The sequence below is a fragment of the Squalius cephalus genome, assembly GCF_949319135.1.
Source record: "Squalius cephalus genome assembly, chromosome: 7".
NCBI classification, from domain to species: domain Eukaryota; kingdom Metazoa; phylum Chordata; class Actinopteri; order Cypriniformes; family Leuciscidae; genus Squalius; species Squalius cephalus.
Genome location: NC_137128.1, coordinates 3,387,122 through 3,404,294, shown reverse-complemented (window position 1 = coordinate 3,404,294; position 17,173 = coordinate 3,387,122). Strand labels below are relative to the sequence as shown.

Genomic DNA, 17,173 nt, shown 5'->3' with positions numbered 1-17,173 from the left:
TTCAAAGAAGCCGGCGAACACACGTTGCCATGTCCACTGAGGTATGTATGATCCACAGAAGGCTAGCATATAAATGTTTAGATAGTGTATTTGGCAGTGCCATAAAGCAATTTGTTACATTGTGAGACCTGATATCACGCTGTCAGGGCTTCACCAGATCTGCACACTCCACCCACTCGTTCACTCTCCCCTGAATACTCATCATCATCAGCACCCAATATAACACCACTTCACCATCAGTTCACTGTCTACTCTCATCTTTACCAAGACTCACAAGACTCACTCCCATGACTTACCTGATCTACTTACCTGCGATACTCATCTTCAGTCTGTGTTCCTGTTTACCATCTGTCATCACCACTGATCTCCTTCATCTTCCGTTCTCCAGCCTGGTCTACCTCCATCTGCAAAAGACATTCAGTTATTTCTCCAGCTAAGTTCTATATTCATTTCCACATTGCCAATATCAACTCAATTACACATCTGATGGTTCCGTGCTTCTGTTCCAAATAAAACTACTATTTATTCTACTCACCTGTCTGATTCATCTCTAAACCTGACACACGCAATACTTCCTGACGCTGAAAAGATGGCCCAAAGTTGCAAGGGTGTTTTTTCTGCTCAAAGGCGCTAGGGGGGTGCGAGAAGACGAGAAGAAGATTTTTTTTTTTTTTTTTAAGTCCACATAAGCATATACAACTCACAGATAGTCACAGATATTCTGCAGATACTTTCAGTGGGAAACAGTAAACATTCGTGTTGTCACATTCACCATCTGTCTTCCTCATCTGTGTGTGCACTACACTTCCCATCATCCTCCTTGACACACCTGCACACCTGCACTCTATCAACCATCATCATCATCACCTGCACTCCCTCGTTAACAAGCCCTATATATTCAGCACTCTCCCTTCACTCCTTGTCTGGTCTTGTCTATACATGTCGATTCATGACACCCAGACCCTCTACATTACCTACCTGCATACTCACCGTCAATCCCGATCTTCTTCAGCCTGTCTTCATTCCGTCTTCTGAGAAACTTCATCATCTTCATCTGCAAGAGAGAAATAGACTTGGTTATCATTCAGTTAAGCTTCATCTGATTATCTACTTCCTGTTTACTCACCTTTCACGCTGTGTCCAATCCATTCTGCTATTAAAATATCAAACCTACCATCTTGTCTGCTTCATGTATGCAAACCTGACACGTGTTATATTAGAGATGGTTTGTGGCATTATTCATAATGAATTAATGCTGATGGGAAATGAGGAAATGTGCAATCATACTGAATCTCTTACTAACAAGCTTTCAGGAATCAAGCTTTTGAAAATTGAGGGACAAAATCACTCACAACCACTCAATAGGGAAGTGCTTTCTAATGGAAGAAACCAAATCAATTATGATACTCAGTAGAAGTGCTTCAAGTTAAATCCTTCATGACTGACACTTTAAATGGGTCATGAACTGGCTTTTTAAAAAAATGTATATTGTTGTCTGAGGTCAACTTTGGCTTGGTTCAATACATGACAAATTTTCTCAAGGAAAACAAATCTCTTTACTAATGCTGTAAACTATGGGAGTCAGATGTAGCCTATAGGCTTCATTAGCCTACTATAATATAGAAGGTAAAAATTAACTGATTTGTATATGAATACTTAAATTACACTTTTATTTATTTTTATAATAATGTTATATGAAATATAAACATTTAAATGGTGGCTGTCATAAAAACTTGCCAGATTTATTCAAACATGCATTAAATATTGAAGAACATTAAAAATGATAATGAATATGTAATATGGTGCATATATTTAGCAGAATGCTCATCTCTAGAGTTAATTTTTCTAGCTGACTAACGAGTTTATGGTCACTGGATATGTTTTTTCTGAGGTAAATGTGACGTTACATGACATTGTTTACAAGCTGTTTTACTGATGTCTTTCCACGGTTGAAACACTGATTGAGCGATTCCATGTCACATGATACAGATTTCGATAAGTTGTACTCTATCATTTAACACACTTTCAGATGCTCATTCATGTTTATCTCGCGCTGTAACTGGTGTTATTAAGGCGGAAGAGAAGATCATGTGCTTCTCTAGAGCTGAGCCAGAGCGATCTCACGCCACAGCGACAAAACGCTATTTATGTTTTGAATTTCATAAGAAAATAGACGTGATTTGAAATCTGAGAATTTGTTTCATATCAATAGTATGTGTTGTGTACCGTACTGTGAAAAAGTCTAATATCTGAACATGAATTAGCTTTTCACCAATATTAACCCTCTGAGGTCGGCAAACGCGCGGGCGCGTTTTGCTGGATTTTCTCCACATTGTAGCACTATAAACTTAAATTACTCCGTCATTTATGGTCATACAGAAAAAAGAAATATAAAAAAGAATCTGTGATATTTCTACTTTTGTATGTGTCCACTTACAATCAAATCAAAACATTGTGCTTTTGTAAAATAAAGAAAATAAACAGGGTGTGCGTTCTGCCTCTTCGTCGCGGTGAACTTTTTTTTCTTGAGCACGTCTATAAACTGAAACAAAACTCAGCGAATACTTGTCACACATTTATGAGCCATACACCTTTATAAACATTTAAGTGTGTACTTTTAAATGATCGGGTTCAAAACGAAAACAAATATTTTCTGTTTAAGTAATTTGTATAAAACCAACAAGATGTCCAGCTTCTCAAACGCGTGCTCATTACAGTTAATTTGGCCACGCCCACTCGCGCAAAAGATATTCACATGCAAATCTCCACATGGAACGTGAACGCGCTCGTTACCTCAACAACAAAACACCAAAACACTTCACTTCACTTTTCGTCGAGTTTGAAAGACGTGCCTGAGCTTACATTGGATTTAGGCTACCTCAGAAGAAGAACGCGATTTGAAGACAAGAAAGATTTAAGGTAAGAAATTCTTACATGTTTGTTATTGTTGCATAAATGTCACATTGCAGTTGAACTGTTGCTAGATATATGGGGAATATTATAATATTTAGACCCGTGTTTACTGTTAGGCCTACTGTGTTTGTGGATATCTGGTCAAACGTAGATATGTATGGTAACCATAATGTTTTATATTTGAGCGCGATCGCGTTTGAATGTATCAGATTTTGCAGCGCGATCGCGTTTGAATGTATCATTTGAAAATTTGAAAAGCAAAACACACCAAACGGCTTCATGTTTTTACTATTATCTCATTTCATATCATCATAACGAATGGAAACATTTGAAGTAACATGATAATCAATATATTTTTCTCTAGCTTGGTTGTTACTGAAATATTTTGGAAGATTTATACTGCTATCTATTGTTATTATTATTTTACCCAGCACTGCGCATAGCTTATGCCTACAAGGCACAACAAACCTGGTGTTCATTATATTGTTGGAAACATTTGTGTGTGTGTGTGTATTTTGTGAATTTTAAAAAGCAATTTTAACCAGAAAAATCTAATATTTATTTCCAAAATCGTGCAGGCTTTTCTCTTGATACCAGTATGTTCACTTTTTTTTCAGGGCCCAGATGCCACTGAGTCCTGCCGACTTCAACATTCACACGAGTCTCTGGAACATGAACATGGTAAAGTGAAAATCAAACACGAAATGAAAGGTATGTACAATGTTTTTTAGGAATGGCACAAAGGTCTCTGTCTTTCAATAAGTGCTTTTTTGCCATTTGTTGTGTCTATTTGGATTATGTTGTGTAAATAAATCCAAACAATCTAAAAGCCATTCTTTTTTAAATCTCCTCATTTACAGTATTGTGCAAGGTTGCTCAGAATGACAGGGCTATTAGGAGCTATATTAGGATAGCTCCTAATAGGGCCGTTAGGGGAGGTTCTTTGTCTTTCTCAGGTGAGAAAAGCTTACATATTAATGAGCTCTCGCATAAGGCTTATTCACACAAAACACGTCGTAAAAAATTTAAATCAATATATTGTCTTCTCTGAATGAGCAGTCAGGGTGATTTTCACATAGTTTTAGAGCAAATATTCTAGGCTATGTCATACAATTTTCAAAAGTCTTGTGAAGAAATAATCAGTAGGGGTTTCATGGACTTATTTCAGTGAGAATTTTTTTTTGTATTTTCACAAACCACGCATAAATGTCATTATCTCAAAACTACAAACTTTTACATACATGCTGCTGATATATTATTGTAGCAGAGTTTGTGCTGAATACAGTGTAATTAGACTTTAGCCATGAAAATGTCACAAGTAAAAGAAATAACCAGAAATGTCAGAGCATGTCAGAACTCCTCCAGGGCCCAGAAAACAGCTCAGACCTCACAGGGTTAACACAATATAATTTAACATGTGGAACGCACATTTTGTAATGATTTGTAAATCTTTAACAGAAATGCCCATTTCTCGTGTGGATACAGTTAATATACTTTACATTTATCACTACATCAAGTGTCAATAATTAGAATCAGACACAGATTAGTGGAACATTATTAAAGCGTAGTGCAGAATCAAACTAACTCAACGTTTATTGACAGATTGATGTGGTGATTCACACACATCAGTGTCTGGAATGAAACTGCAAATAAAGTGATTTTGTTTTCAGTAGTAAATGTTATAATATTTTGTCTTTACTGATGTTTTTATTCAGCCCTTTCTGCATAATCATAATTTGATAAACTTACAGTATGACAAAATCTTAGTATTATATCACTGTATTTCTGGATGTTGAGATTCTCCTTTCTATAACACTTGTGTCTTTTTTGAAATGGTTTTATATTGTGGAGTTTGGTTTGGATTGCTGATGCGGTTGCATGTGCATTAACTGTTAATGATGTTTAATGGATCTTTGTTTGGTGTTTCTGGAGTTAATTAAGGCTATAAAAGAACGCTGAGCAGCTCATAAACACCATCATCTCCTGATGAGCAGCGTCTTCAGTCTTCAGTCTGATTCCCGGTAAGATCATGTCGTCTCATGTGGGAATTATTGTGTCATTGTGTTTCAGCCTTTATTCAAACGTTAGCACATGTTGTTCAGCTTGTTGACTCTCTAGTGTGCTTGATTATGTGTAGAAGAAATTAAAGAAATGAAGATGGAATTGTGTAAATCAGGTTTGGAAGTCTTCTTTAAGGTCCTGTCGGAACCAGTTTCCATTTCAGGCTCTTGATATTCATTTGATGATGATGTGATCAGCTCATAAACTTCATCTTCTGTCTTGTAGTTTGATGTTCATTATGATTCCAGGTAAGATCATGAGATCATCTCATCCGTGAGTTTATATAGTCAACTATCTTTGTATTTCAGCCTCTGGTCTCACTGTGATCATCTGCACTTAAACTAGTTCCCTTTAATTAACATTGAGTGTGATTTCAGTCAGTCAGCAACACAGATTTCCATTTCTTAAAGAAAACAGGCTTGCAGAGCTGTAGAAGAATCAATATTTTAGAGAGTTCAAAGTATCTGTGCTTTCTCTCACCGATCATTCATGGGTTTCTTATTCTACTGAGGATATGAATAAACGTTGAGTGAACTTTAGAAATGAAAGCATCAGATATAAAGCGTTTTCAGATTACTTCAGTCGTCGTAGTTGAGCCGAACCGTTTGTGAAAGTTAGACTGGTTTTTCACTCAAACCACCATTGTTAGTTAATTGTGTCTTTAAGGTAATTACAGTTGCACACGTTGGATCAAATAGTTTGTCTGTAATCTCAGGCATTTCCTACATTGTGATTAAGATGTGTGTTTTACAGTGTGTGCAGTGAATGAAGAGCTCTTTAAACACGGCAGTGGAAACTTGTGAAACATCTGTCTGTCTGTGTGTTGCTCCACAAACTTCTGCTTTGACCTGCAGACGAAACACACAATCCTGTCAGTAACGTAAGTTCTTCAAGATTTATTCCTAGTTTCTCACACACTCTCACACACACACTATCTTACACACACACTCTCTCTCTCACACACTCTCTGTCTCTCTCTCACACACACACTCACACACTCACACACTCTCTCACATACTCATTCTCTCTCACACTCACACACTCACTCTCTCACACACACTCACACTCACAGACTCTCTAACACAAACACACTCTCTCTCTCACACACACACACACACTTCTGTGACGTGACGTGAACAGTCTTTGGATCGGCGGACGTGACGTGAACAGTCTCTGGATCGGCGGACGTGACGTGAACAGTCTCTGGTTCGGCGGACGTGACGTGAACAGTCTCTGGATCGGCAGACGTGACCTGAACAGTCTCTGGATCGGCAGACGTGACGTGAACAGTCTCTGGATCGGCAGACGTGACGTGAACAGTCTCTGGATCGGCAGACGTGACGTGAACAGTCTCTGGATCGGCAGACGTGACGTGAACACTCTCTGGATCGGCAGGCGTGACCTGAACAGTCTCTGGATCGGCAGACGTGACGTGAAGAGTCTCTGGATCGGCAGACGTGACGTGAACAGTCTCTGGATCGGCGGACGTGACGTGAACAGTCTCTGGATCGGCGGACGTGACGTGAACAGTCTCTGGATCGGCAGACGTGACGTGAACAGTCTCTGGATCGGCAGACGTGACGTGAACAGTCTCTGGATCGGCAGACGTGACCTGAACAGTCTCTGGATCGGCAGACGTGACGTGAACAGTCTCTGGATCGGCAGACGTGACGTGAACAGTCTCTGGATCTGCAGACGTGACGTGAACAGTCTCTGGATCGGCAGACGTGACGTGAACAGTCTCTGGATCGGCAGACGTGACGTGAACAGTCTCTGGATCGGCGGACGTGACGTGAACAGTCTCTGGATCGGCGGACGTGACGTGAACAGTCTCTGGATCGGCAGACGTGACGTGAACAGTCTCTGGATCGGCAGACGTGACGTGAAGAGTCTCTGGATCGGCAGACGTGACGTGAAGAGTCTCTGGATCGGCAGACGTGATGTGAACAGTCTCTGGATCGGCAGACGTGACGTGAACAGTCTCTGGATCTGCAGACGTGACGTGAACAGTCTCTGGATCGGCAGACGTTCTGGATCGGTAGAAGTGACGTGAACAGTCTCTGGATCGGCAGGCGTGACCTGAACAGTCTCTGGATCGGCAGACGTGACGTGAACAGTCTCTGGATCGGCAGACGTGACGTGAACAGTCTCTGGATCGGCAGAAGTGACCTGAACAGTCTTTGGATCGGCAGACGTGACGTGAACAGTCTCTGGATCGGCAGACGTGACGTGAACAGTCTCTGGATCGGCAGAAGTGACCTGAACAGTCTTTGGATCGGCAGACGTGACGTGAACAGTCTCTGGATCGGCAGACGTGACGTGAACAGTCTCTGGATCGGCAGACGTTCTGGATCGGTAGAAGTGACGTGAACAGTCTCTGGATCGGCAGGCGTGACCTGAACAGTCTCTGGATCGGCAGACGTGACGTGAACAGTCTCTGGATCGGCAGACGTGACGTGAACAGTCTCTGGATCGGCAGAAGTGACCTGAACAGTCTTTGGATCGGCAGACGTGACGTGAACAGTCTCTGGATCGGCGGACGTGACCTGAACAGTCTCTGGATCGGCGGACGTGACGTGAACAGTCTCTGGATCGGCAGACGTGACGTGAACAGTCTCTGGATCGGCAGACGTGACGTGAAGAGTCTCTGTATCGGCAGAAGTGACGTGACCAGTCTCTGGTTTGGCGGACGTGACGTGAACAGTCTCTGGATCGGCGGACGTGACGTGAACAGTCTCTGGATCGGCGGACGTGACGTGAACAGTCTCTGGATCGGCGGACGTGACGTGAACAGTCTCTGGATCGGCGGACGTGACGTGAACAGTCTCTGGTTCGGTGGACGTGACGTGAACAGTCTCTGGATCGGCGGACGTGACGTGAACAGTCTCTGGATCGGCAGACGTGACGTGAACAGTCTCTGGTTCGGCAGACGTGACGTGAACAGTTTCTGGATCGGCAGACGTGACGTGAACAGTCTCTGGATCGGCAGACGTGACGTGAACAGTCTCTGGATCGGCAGGCGTGACGTGAACAGTCTCTGGATCGGCAGACGTGACCTGAACAGTCTCTGGATCGGCAGACGTGACGTGAACAGTCTCTGGATCGGCAGACGTGACTTGAACAGTCTCTGGATCTGCAGACGTGACGTGAACAGTCTCTGGATCGTCGGGCGTGACGTGAACAGTCTCTGGATCGGCAGACGTGACGTTACCAGTCTCTGGATCGGCAGACGTGACGTGAACAGTCTCTTGATCGGCGGACGTGATGTGAACAGTCTCTGGATCGGCAGACGTGACCTGAACAGTCTCTGGATCGGCAGACGTGACGTGAACAGTCTCTGGATCGGCGGACGTGACGTGAACAGTCTCTGGATCGGCAGGCGTGACGTGAACAGTCTCTGGATCGGCAGACGTGACCTGAACAGTCTCTGGATCGGCAGACGTGACGTGAACAGTCTCTGGATCGGCAGACGTGACTTGAACAGTCTCTGGATCTGCAGACGTGACGTGAACAGTCTCTGGATCGTCGGGCGTGACGTGAACAGTCTCTGGATCGGCAGACGTGACGTGAACAGTCTCTTGATCGGCAGACGTGACGTTACCAGTCTCTGGATCGGCAGACGTGACGTGAACAGTCTCTTGATCGGCGGACGTGATGTGAACAGTCTCTGGATCGGCAGAAGTGACGTGAACAGTCTCTGGATCGGCAGACGTGACGTGAACAGTCTCTGGATCGGCAGAAGTGACCTGAACAGTCTTTGGATCGGCAGACGTGACGTGAACAGTCTCTGGATCGGCAGACGTGACGTGAACAGTCTTGGCAGACGTGACGTGAACAGTCTCTGGATCGGCAGACGTGACGTGAACAGTCTCTGGATCGGCAGACGTGACGTGAACAGTCTCTGGATCGGCAGACGTGACGTGAACAGTCTTGGCGGACGTGACGTGAACAGTCTCTGGATCGGCGGACGTGACGTGAACAGTCTCTGGATCGGCGGACGTGACCTGAACAGTCTCTGGATCGGCGGACGTGACGTGAACAGTCTCTGGATCGGCAGACGTGACGTGAACAGTCTCTGGTTCGGCGGACGTGACGTGAACAGTCTCTGGATCGGCGGACGTGACCTGAACAGTCTCTGGATCGGCGGACGTGACGTGAACAGTCTCTGGATCGGCGGACGTGACGTGAACAGTCTCTGGATCGGCAGACGTGACGTGAAGAGTCTCTGTATCGGCAGAAGTGACGTGACCAGTCTCTGGTTTGGCGGACGTGACGTGAACAGTCTCTGGATCGGCGGACGTGACGTGAACAGTCTCTGGATCGGCGGACGTGACGTGAACAGTCTCTGGTTCGGCGGACGTGACGTGAACAGTCTCTGGATCGGCGGACGTGACCTGAACAGTCTCTGGATCGGCGGACGTGACGTGAACAGTCTCTGGATCGGCAGACGTGACGTGAACAGTCTCTGGATCGGCAGACGTGACGTGAAGAGTCTCTGTATCGGCAGAAGTGACGTGACCAGTCTCTGGTTTGGCGGACGTGACGTGAACAGTCTCTGGATCGGCGGACGTGACGTGAACAGTCTCTGGTTCGGCGGACGTGACGTGAACAGTCTCTGGATCGGCGGACGTGACGTGAACAGTCTCTGGTTCGGTGGACGTGACGTGAACAGTCTCTGGATCGGCGGACGTGACGTGAACAGTCTCTGGATCGGCGGACGTGACGTGAACAGTCTCTGGTTCGGCGGACGTGACGTGAACAGTCTCTGGTTCGGCAGAAGTGACGTGACCAGTCTCTGGTTTGGCGGACGTGACGTGAACAGTCTCTGGATCGGCGGACGTGACGTGAACAGTCTCTGGTTCGGCGGACGTGACGTGAACAGTCTCTGGATCGGCGGACGTGACGTGAACAGTCTCTGGTTCGGTGGACGTGACGTGAACAGTCTCTGGATCGGCAGGCGTGACGTGAACAGTCTCTGGATCGGCAGACGTGACCTGAACAGTCTCTGGATCGGCAGACGTGACGTGAACAGTCTCTGGATCGGCAGACGTGACGTGAACAGTCTCTGGATCGGCAGACGTGACTTGAACAGTCTCTGGATCGGCAGACGTGACGTGAACGGTCTCTGGATCGTCGGGCGTGACGTGAACAGTCTCTGGATCGGCAGACGTGACGTGAACAGTCTGTGGATCGGCGGACGTGACGTGAACAGTCTCTGGATCGGCGGACGTGACGTGAACAGTCTCTTGATCAGCAGACGTGACGTTACCAGTCTCTGGATCGGCAGACGTGACGTGAACAGTCTCTTGATCGGCGGACGTGATGTGAACAGTCACTTGATCGGCAGACGTGACGTGAACAGTCTCTTGATCGGCAGACGTGACGTGAACAGTCTCTGGATCGGCAGACGTGACGTGAACCTCAGGCTCGGCAGGGCTGATGCGAAGCTCAGGCTTGCCGGATACTGTCAGTTTGCAGGACTCCTCTGCAAAACCCATAGTAAGAGTTGATCCGGCCAGCAAAAGAGCATGGACAATATAATGTTGAAGATTCCAGCTAGGGTGATGAAGTGGCATAAGGGATCTGAATGGCTCGGATAGTCCTTCACAGAAAAAGATCATTAAACATAACTCGTCCATACAGGTCTAGTGAGCCAGCTCCAAAAAGTCCATGATGTATTCCTCTATGGGCCTCTCTCCCTGACGGAGACACATAATCTGTGCTGCTGGATTCATCTTTGGTCGGTCGTCGTGCTGGATCTTGATGTGACAAAGTTTTCTGTAACAAACTGCTCAGAGACACGAAGGTTGAGATCCAACTGCAGCTTTAATTAAGGGGCAAACCAGACACTAGTGATGTTACGTATGGCACTGAAGCTTCGATGCGCGTATCACACAAGCGACACAATTTCTAGTGAAGCCCCGTATCGGGGTGTGTATTGGTTTACTAGAGTGCCGTGATCGATGACAAACGAAGCCTCACTTTCTCTCCAGTCACGTGCACGTGCTGGCATTGTTGCCTCAGTCTGGTTGATGGGTTTGTGAGGAGAGTGCTGTACTTTGAAAGTTAATCAATATATTACATTTAAATAAGAAAAAAATATTTTTCACTACTTAGGGCTATTATTTTTTGTTGTTGTGTCTTTTTGTTTTTGTAAAATCTTTGCACTTTTTGGTGATTTTAGGTAATTTGGTGTTGGCATTTGGGTTTAGGGTGGGATTAGGGGAGAGGGTGTTGGTGTTTGGTGAAGGGTTTGTATTTAGAGCGATGGCAACAGCCAAAAATAATAAAAAATAATTAAAAACTTCATCACCTTTCTGTCATTCCTACAGTTGATAAGCACTATCAGAAACAAGTGTCATAAGCACATTTAATAACAGATGATCCTATCAGACAATGTCCTTATTCATTGTGTGTGTGTGTAGAGAGAGAGAGAGAGAGAGAGAGAGAGAGAGAAAGAGATACATTAAATCTTATTGAATCATATAAGCTTATATTATATTTTATTGTCACACAAATCAAACACAAACACGTAAGGCGTACACGTACACATACACATAACATTGAAACTATGGAGTGTGTTGTGGTTACTTCATCTGCCAGAACTTCTAACACAGGCTTCTGGCTGCTTTATTTTAACCCTCTGGGGACCAAAAACGCGCCCGCGCGTTTTGCTCGTTTTTCTTTTTTAGCAATGAAAATAAACACTAAATGCTCTGTTAATTTTGATCTTTCATTTTCGTGTAATACATCAAACGATCCTGTTCAGTTTCTATTTTTTTTCTGTATACTCACAATAAAAATAAAGTGTTTTGCTTTTTGACAAATAAAGAAAAATTAACATGATGCGATTTCTGCCTTCTCACTGTCAGTAAACTCCCATTTGAAACGCGTTCGAAAATGATCTATAACTCCGCGAAAATTCAGTCAAACAGGCAAACAGTCCCACGGGCATAAAGCTTGAGATCGCATCTGTTAAATGAAGTAACTTATATAAAAAACAAATATTCTCATCTTCTGTAATCTGTATAAAAAGAGAGCGACTCCAGTCGAGCTCATTACGAGCTAATTCACAGTAATGTGACCACTCCCCGGAGAGCGCGTGCTATTCAAACGCAAATTCTGAGAACTATTGAAGATCTGTGAAACGCCCACATCAGCTGTAAACAAAGCGCGTCGCGATCGAGTGACGCATAATATAGCCTACCTTATGGAGAAAAGACTCCTCAGAACAGTGCTGATATGAGGAACAATATATCCTGATATGAGGAGCAGATCCCGCTGAGGAGTGAGGTAGGCTGTTTTCTTTTCTCAAGTGTGGAATAACGTTATGGAATAACGTTAGTGTAGGCCTATGCAAACCGCAAAAAGATGAATCGCATTTCTATAATATGACTCGCCTTTCTGTGAGATGAATGAAGGGTACATATTTGTAAAGACTGTTTAGCCTAAATATAAATCGCGCGTCTGTGTGTGAAAGAATAAACTGCTTTGCTATAGCCTACTGAGATGAGTAAAAATCGACTGGAATATGTTGAAATAAAATGTATTTGTATAAGCAACGTATTAAACTGCAAATTAGCATTTATATGCCCTAATATTTCATAAAAACAACGCTACAGTCAGTCACTTGTTGACTAGATTTGGGTACAGTTTTTAGGCTACTGTAAAATATACTGCCACATAAAATAAGCTTTTGTTTAGCAATTTCTGCTCATATCTAACGTTATATATATATATATATATATATATATATATATATATATATATATTTGTCAAAAATAAAGTCATAGACTAAGATGTTAGATGTTCCAATGCGGCTATATTCAAACTAATGAATACATATGATAAAATGTAGGCCTATAATCTTTTTTCTTTTTCTTTTTTACAAAGAAAGAGTACACTTGAAATATTGTTGAAATTGTAATTATTGTTGTAATTGTAACATTTTTAATAAAATAGCAAAACATATTTACAAGAGAGATGTAAGCAAAATCTTAAATGGTCAATATTAGTCTTCTTCTAAATACATCCTTTGTCCTTGCATTGTGGCTCAGTCAGTGTCACACCTGAAAGGATGGCTCATTAGGCAGAGTCATTATGCAGAGTGGGTGTGAACTACTCCTCCCCCTCGCATATTGGCTTTCCAAGCAAAACCTGTTTTACACCATTTAAATCAATGTATTTTTTTTTGTGAACAATAAAGCAAGACTATTTTCATATAATTTTGAAGCTAGAACTCAAAGGGACCACATCCATTGGTCAAAAGTCTTGTGGACACATATTTAATATGTGTTTTGTGGTCTTAATTCAGCAACTTTCATTTTTATTTTTTCCAATAACCACGCATAAACATTATTCTCTTAAAAATACAAACATCTACATACAAGTTGCTCGCATATTATGGTAGCCCTGTTTGTGCTATATATAGTGAATTTACACCTTTGTCATTAACATGTTTATAAATAACTGAAAAAAGCACAAATGTCAAGGCATGTCAGAACATCTCAAGGGCCCCAAAAACACCTTGGTCCCCAGAGGGTTAAATAAGCACCAGGTGGCGCTGTTCTCAACACTCTCAAAGCTTTGAATCTTTTCCCAGAACAGTCAGGGGAAAGCCTCAGTGATTCATGAGGCTTCATTTCCCCATCTTACCACACACGTAATCCAATATACAGCCAATAGGTCAAAACAAAGGTAGGCCATACAAACAAACAAACAAAACAGGCAGGGGTCAGAGGCAAAAGAGTAATCCACGGAACAGGCAAGAAATCCAAAAACCAAGAGACATGAAACTAGGGAGAATGCTCAGAAATGCAGTGTGACACAAACAAGATTTCACAAGGAATGAATGAGAGAACATGGAATAAATAGGCTGAAACTATCAAGATAATGAGACACAGGTGAATGTGATAATGAGTGCTGATAAGTCCAGGCAGAGAATGATGGGAGATGAAGTTTGTGAGAGTGACAATAGTCTGGTGTGGAGTGCCCTCTGGTGGCTCTCAAGGGCACTCCAGCTGGTGACCGTTACACATACAGTATGACAAAATCTTAGTTCAAAATCATGCGGTTGCATGTGCATTAACTGTTAATGATGTTTAATGCATCTTTGTTTGGTGTTTCTGGAGTTAATTCAGGCTATAAAAGAACGTGAGCAGCTCATAAACACCATCATCTCCTGATGAGCAGCGTCTTCAGTCTTCAGTCTGATTCCCGGTAAGATCATGTCGTCTCATGTGGGAATTATTGTGTCATTGTGTTTCAGCCTTTATTCAAACGTTAGCACATGTTGTTCAGCTTGTTCTAACTCTAGCTTTAAGATGTGTGTTTTTACAGTGTGTGCAGTGAATGAAGAGCTCTTTAAACACGGCAGTGGAAACTTGTGAAACATCTGTCAGTCTGTGTGTTGCTCCACAAACTTCTGCTTTGACCTGCAGACGAAACACACAATCCTGTCAGTAACGTAAGTTCTTCAAGATTTATTCCTAGTTTAATAAACCATTGTACACTTGCAGCTGTGCTGGACTGAATATTCAGAACAACAGCATTCTTGCTTCTGTGATATTGTTCAAATGGAGGATTTCCAAACTTTAATCTTACATTTCACGTATTTCAAGCTTTCTAACATTACACACATCTCCTCTAAAGAACATGTAGAGCAAACTGAGGAAACTTTATTTCAACAATCACACAGAAAACAAGTTATGTCATATATCTTTCCCTAATGTTTTTAATAAAGTAGTAAATAGTAAATGAATGCATGTTTTTAAACTAATGACTGGTTTGTTATTTAGTGTTGCCTGTCAAGATTTCATGAAACAATGGCAGAACAAAACGCCAGCAGCAACAGATCAAGTGAAGATTATTATATCAACGGATCAAGTGGAGTAAATTATTATATCAACGCCAGCAGCAATGGATCAAGTGGAGTAAATTATGACGATCAGAAGAGGGAATTTCACAGGAAACTTGATTCTGCAAACTTATTAATTATCAGCATAATTTCAGCCATTGAGATTCCAATCATGATCTTAACTGTGTTTGCGTTGTGTGCTCTTATCAAATCTCATCGCTCCACTCCAGTGTTTGTTATTCATTTGATTCTTTCAGATCTCATTCAGATCATTTGTAGATTAACGGAGACAATCACAGAGTCATGGGATGCCTTTAATGCATATTTGTATAGTTTGATTGTGGGTGTGTATTTTATGGCATGTGTTGCTTTTGAACGATATCTTCTGGTTTCTCATCCTATCTGGTACAGATCTCATCATTCACTAAAAGTCTGCTGTGTCGTTTCTGTGATCATCTGGTTTGTTCCTCTGATCTTTGCAGACTTTAACTCTGATCGGATGTTTAGCTCTCTGTTTGGATCGATCGCCTGTTTAATCCCCTACCCGATAATCATTCTGTGTTTTGTTGGCACTTGTCGCGGTCTTTCACGCGCAATATCACTTACTTCTCTAAAGCGCAAGAAAATTTTGGGCAGTTTGTTCCTGGTGCTTCTGACTTACACTTTTCTCATTCTTCCGAACATGATCCTGAGTTTTATAGATACATTTATTTACGACAATACACAGCTAGTGTTTAGTTACAGCTATACACTGTTTTATATATTTTTGTGTTTGTCTAGTATTCTCGTGTTTCTGAACCCACTGGCTGACTGTGTATTGTACATGTTCTTGAGGCCTGATGTTGGAGGGTTAATGAAGTCTGTTCACTGCTGTTGTAGAACTGATGTTGGAGGGTTAATGAAGTCTGTTCACTGCTGTTGTAGAACTGATGTTGGAGGGTTACTGAAGTCTGTTCTCTGCTGTTGTAGAACTGACACACATCAGAGTTCGACACACAGCCGGGACGAACACTCTCGAGACAGTAGTGCAGCGTTTGCCTGCTGTGTTTCAATGCAAAAGCCTGCGTCTCATTCACAGACCGCCTGCAGTTCAGTTTAAACATCTGCACTCAATAAATGAAGTCAATGTCATTCTTTTCACTGCACACACCCTTCCTTTCTGTGACATTTAGGCTTATTAGAGATAACTCTTGACTCATAAAACTCAAAACTCAATTGCTCTGTTTGCGCTCCATTAAACACATACGGTAAATGTGTTTTGCTTAGTCTTATAATAAGCAGACGAGGCATGATTGAAGGTTTCTTTATCTTTACTAGACAACTAGCACATAAACACTGTACCGTGCTACCCATATAGCCACACGCTACCTGCCTGCATGGGCTTCTGCGCATGCCCCTCACCAGTGTGGCATGCTGGGTAATGTAGTTATTTTACTAATGTACTCGTAACATCATATCTTTCCCCCTATAAAGAAATAATATTTACCCCTATAAAACACAGCCATCTTAAAGTGCTTTTAAATTTTTCCATTGTAACTTACTTACTTGTACACAACTTTTCCCAACTTAAACACTCTTTGTTTCTCTCTCTTTTTTTCTTTTTTTTTTAAATAAACAACAATAAAGTGCAACCTGTCTAAGCATCAAAACACCAACGTAGAAACCTGGCAACAATCAGTTTACTTTTTCAAAGATATAGACTAACCTAACGTCCATGTTGCTCTTTTGTTCATCAAAACAAACTAAAGAGACTTTAGCAACTCTCAATCAACCTCTGAGGTGGCTGAACATGTCTCTTAGGTCTAGCCTGTCTTTCAGCAGCTGGCGATTTCAACAGTTTGGAAGGTATCTCAGCAGCTGGTGACACAGATGCTGTTATCAGACCACAGTCAGTTAGCTCTGTAGATTCAGCCGTGTCCTGCTGAACCGTCTACTGAGCTGTAGTGTCCTTTTCAGTCGGCTGTAGTTGAAGATCCGTGCGGTTCCTCCTCAGAGACAATCCATTCTCTGTCTGGATCCTGTAGGAGCGTGGAGCAACTTCCTCCTCTACCTGTCCCTTTTGTCTCCATGTGCCTGTAGAGATGTCCCTGAGACCTACCATGTCTCCAGGCTTCAGCCTTGGCAGGTTTTTTGCCGTTCGATCATACAGCTGTTTTTGTTTCGCTTTTTGTTCCACCTTTACGTTTCTGACTTTGTGTGCACTTTTGGGCGTAAGCAAGTCTTGGTCACTGGTAGGTTAGAGCGAATGCGTCTACCCATCAGCATTTGAGCTGGTGATAGTCCGTTCTGTAGAGGTGCACTCCTATAGATCAGTAAGCTTTTCTGAAAGTCATCTCTGTCCTG

The 17,173-nt window shown here is 42.7% G+C and overlaps 1 long non-coding RNA gene across 2 annotated transcripts in view; it reads left to right on the top strand.

Annotated features, from left to right (window-relative positions):
- Positions 1-14,816, top strand: part of LOC307161648 — a 360,858-nt gene extending 346,042 nt beyond the window's left edge. The window contains exons 2-4 of one of the 2 annotated variants that reach the window (XR_013821768.1): positions 14,106-14,193; positions 14,314-14,440; positions 14,772-14,816. This is a non-coding gene — a long non-coding RNA (uncharacterized lncRNA). Of the gene's footprint in view, positions 1-14,051; positions 14,194-14,313; positions 14,441-14,771 lie in introns of those variants that run through there. The other variant, XR_013821769.1, reaches the window with a different exon arrangement.
- The last annotated feature ends 2,357 nt before the right edge of the window (positions 14,817-17,173 follow it).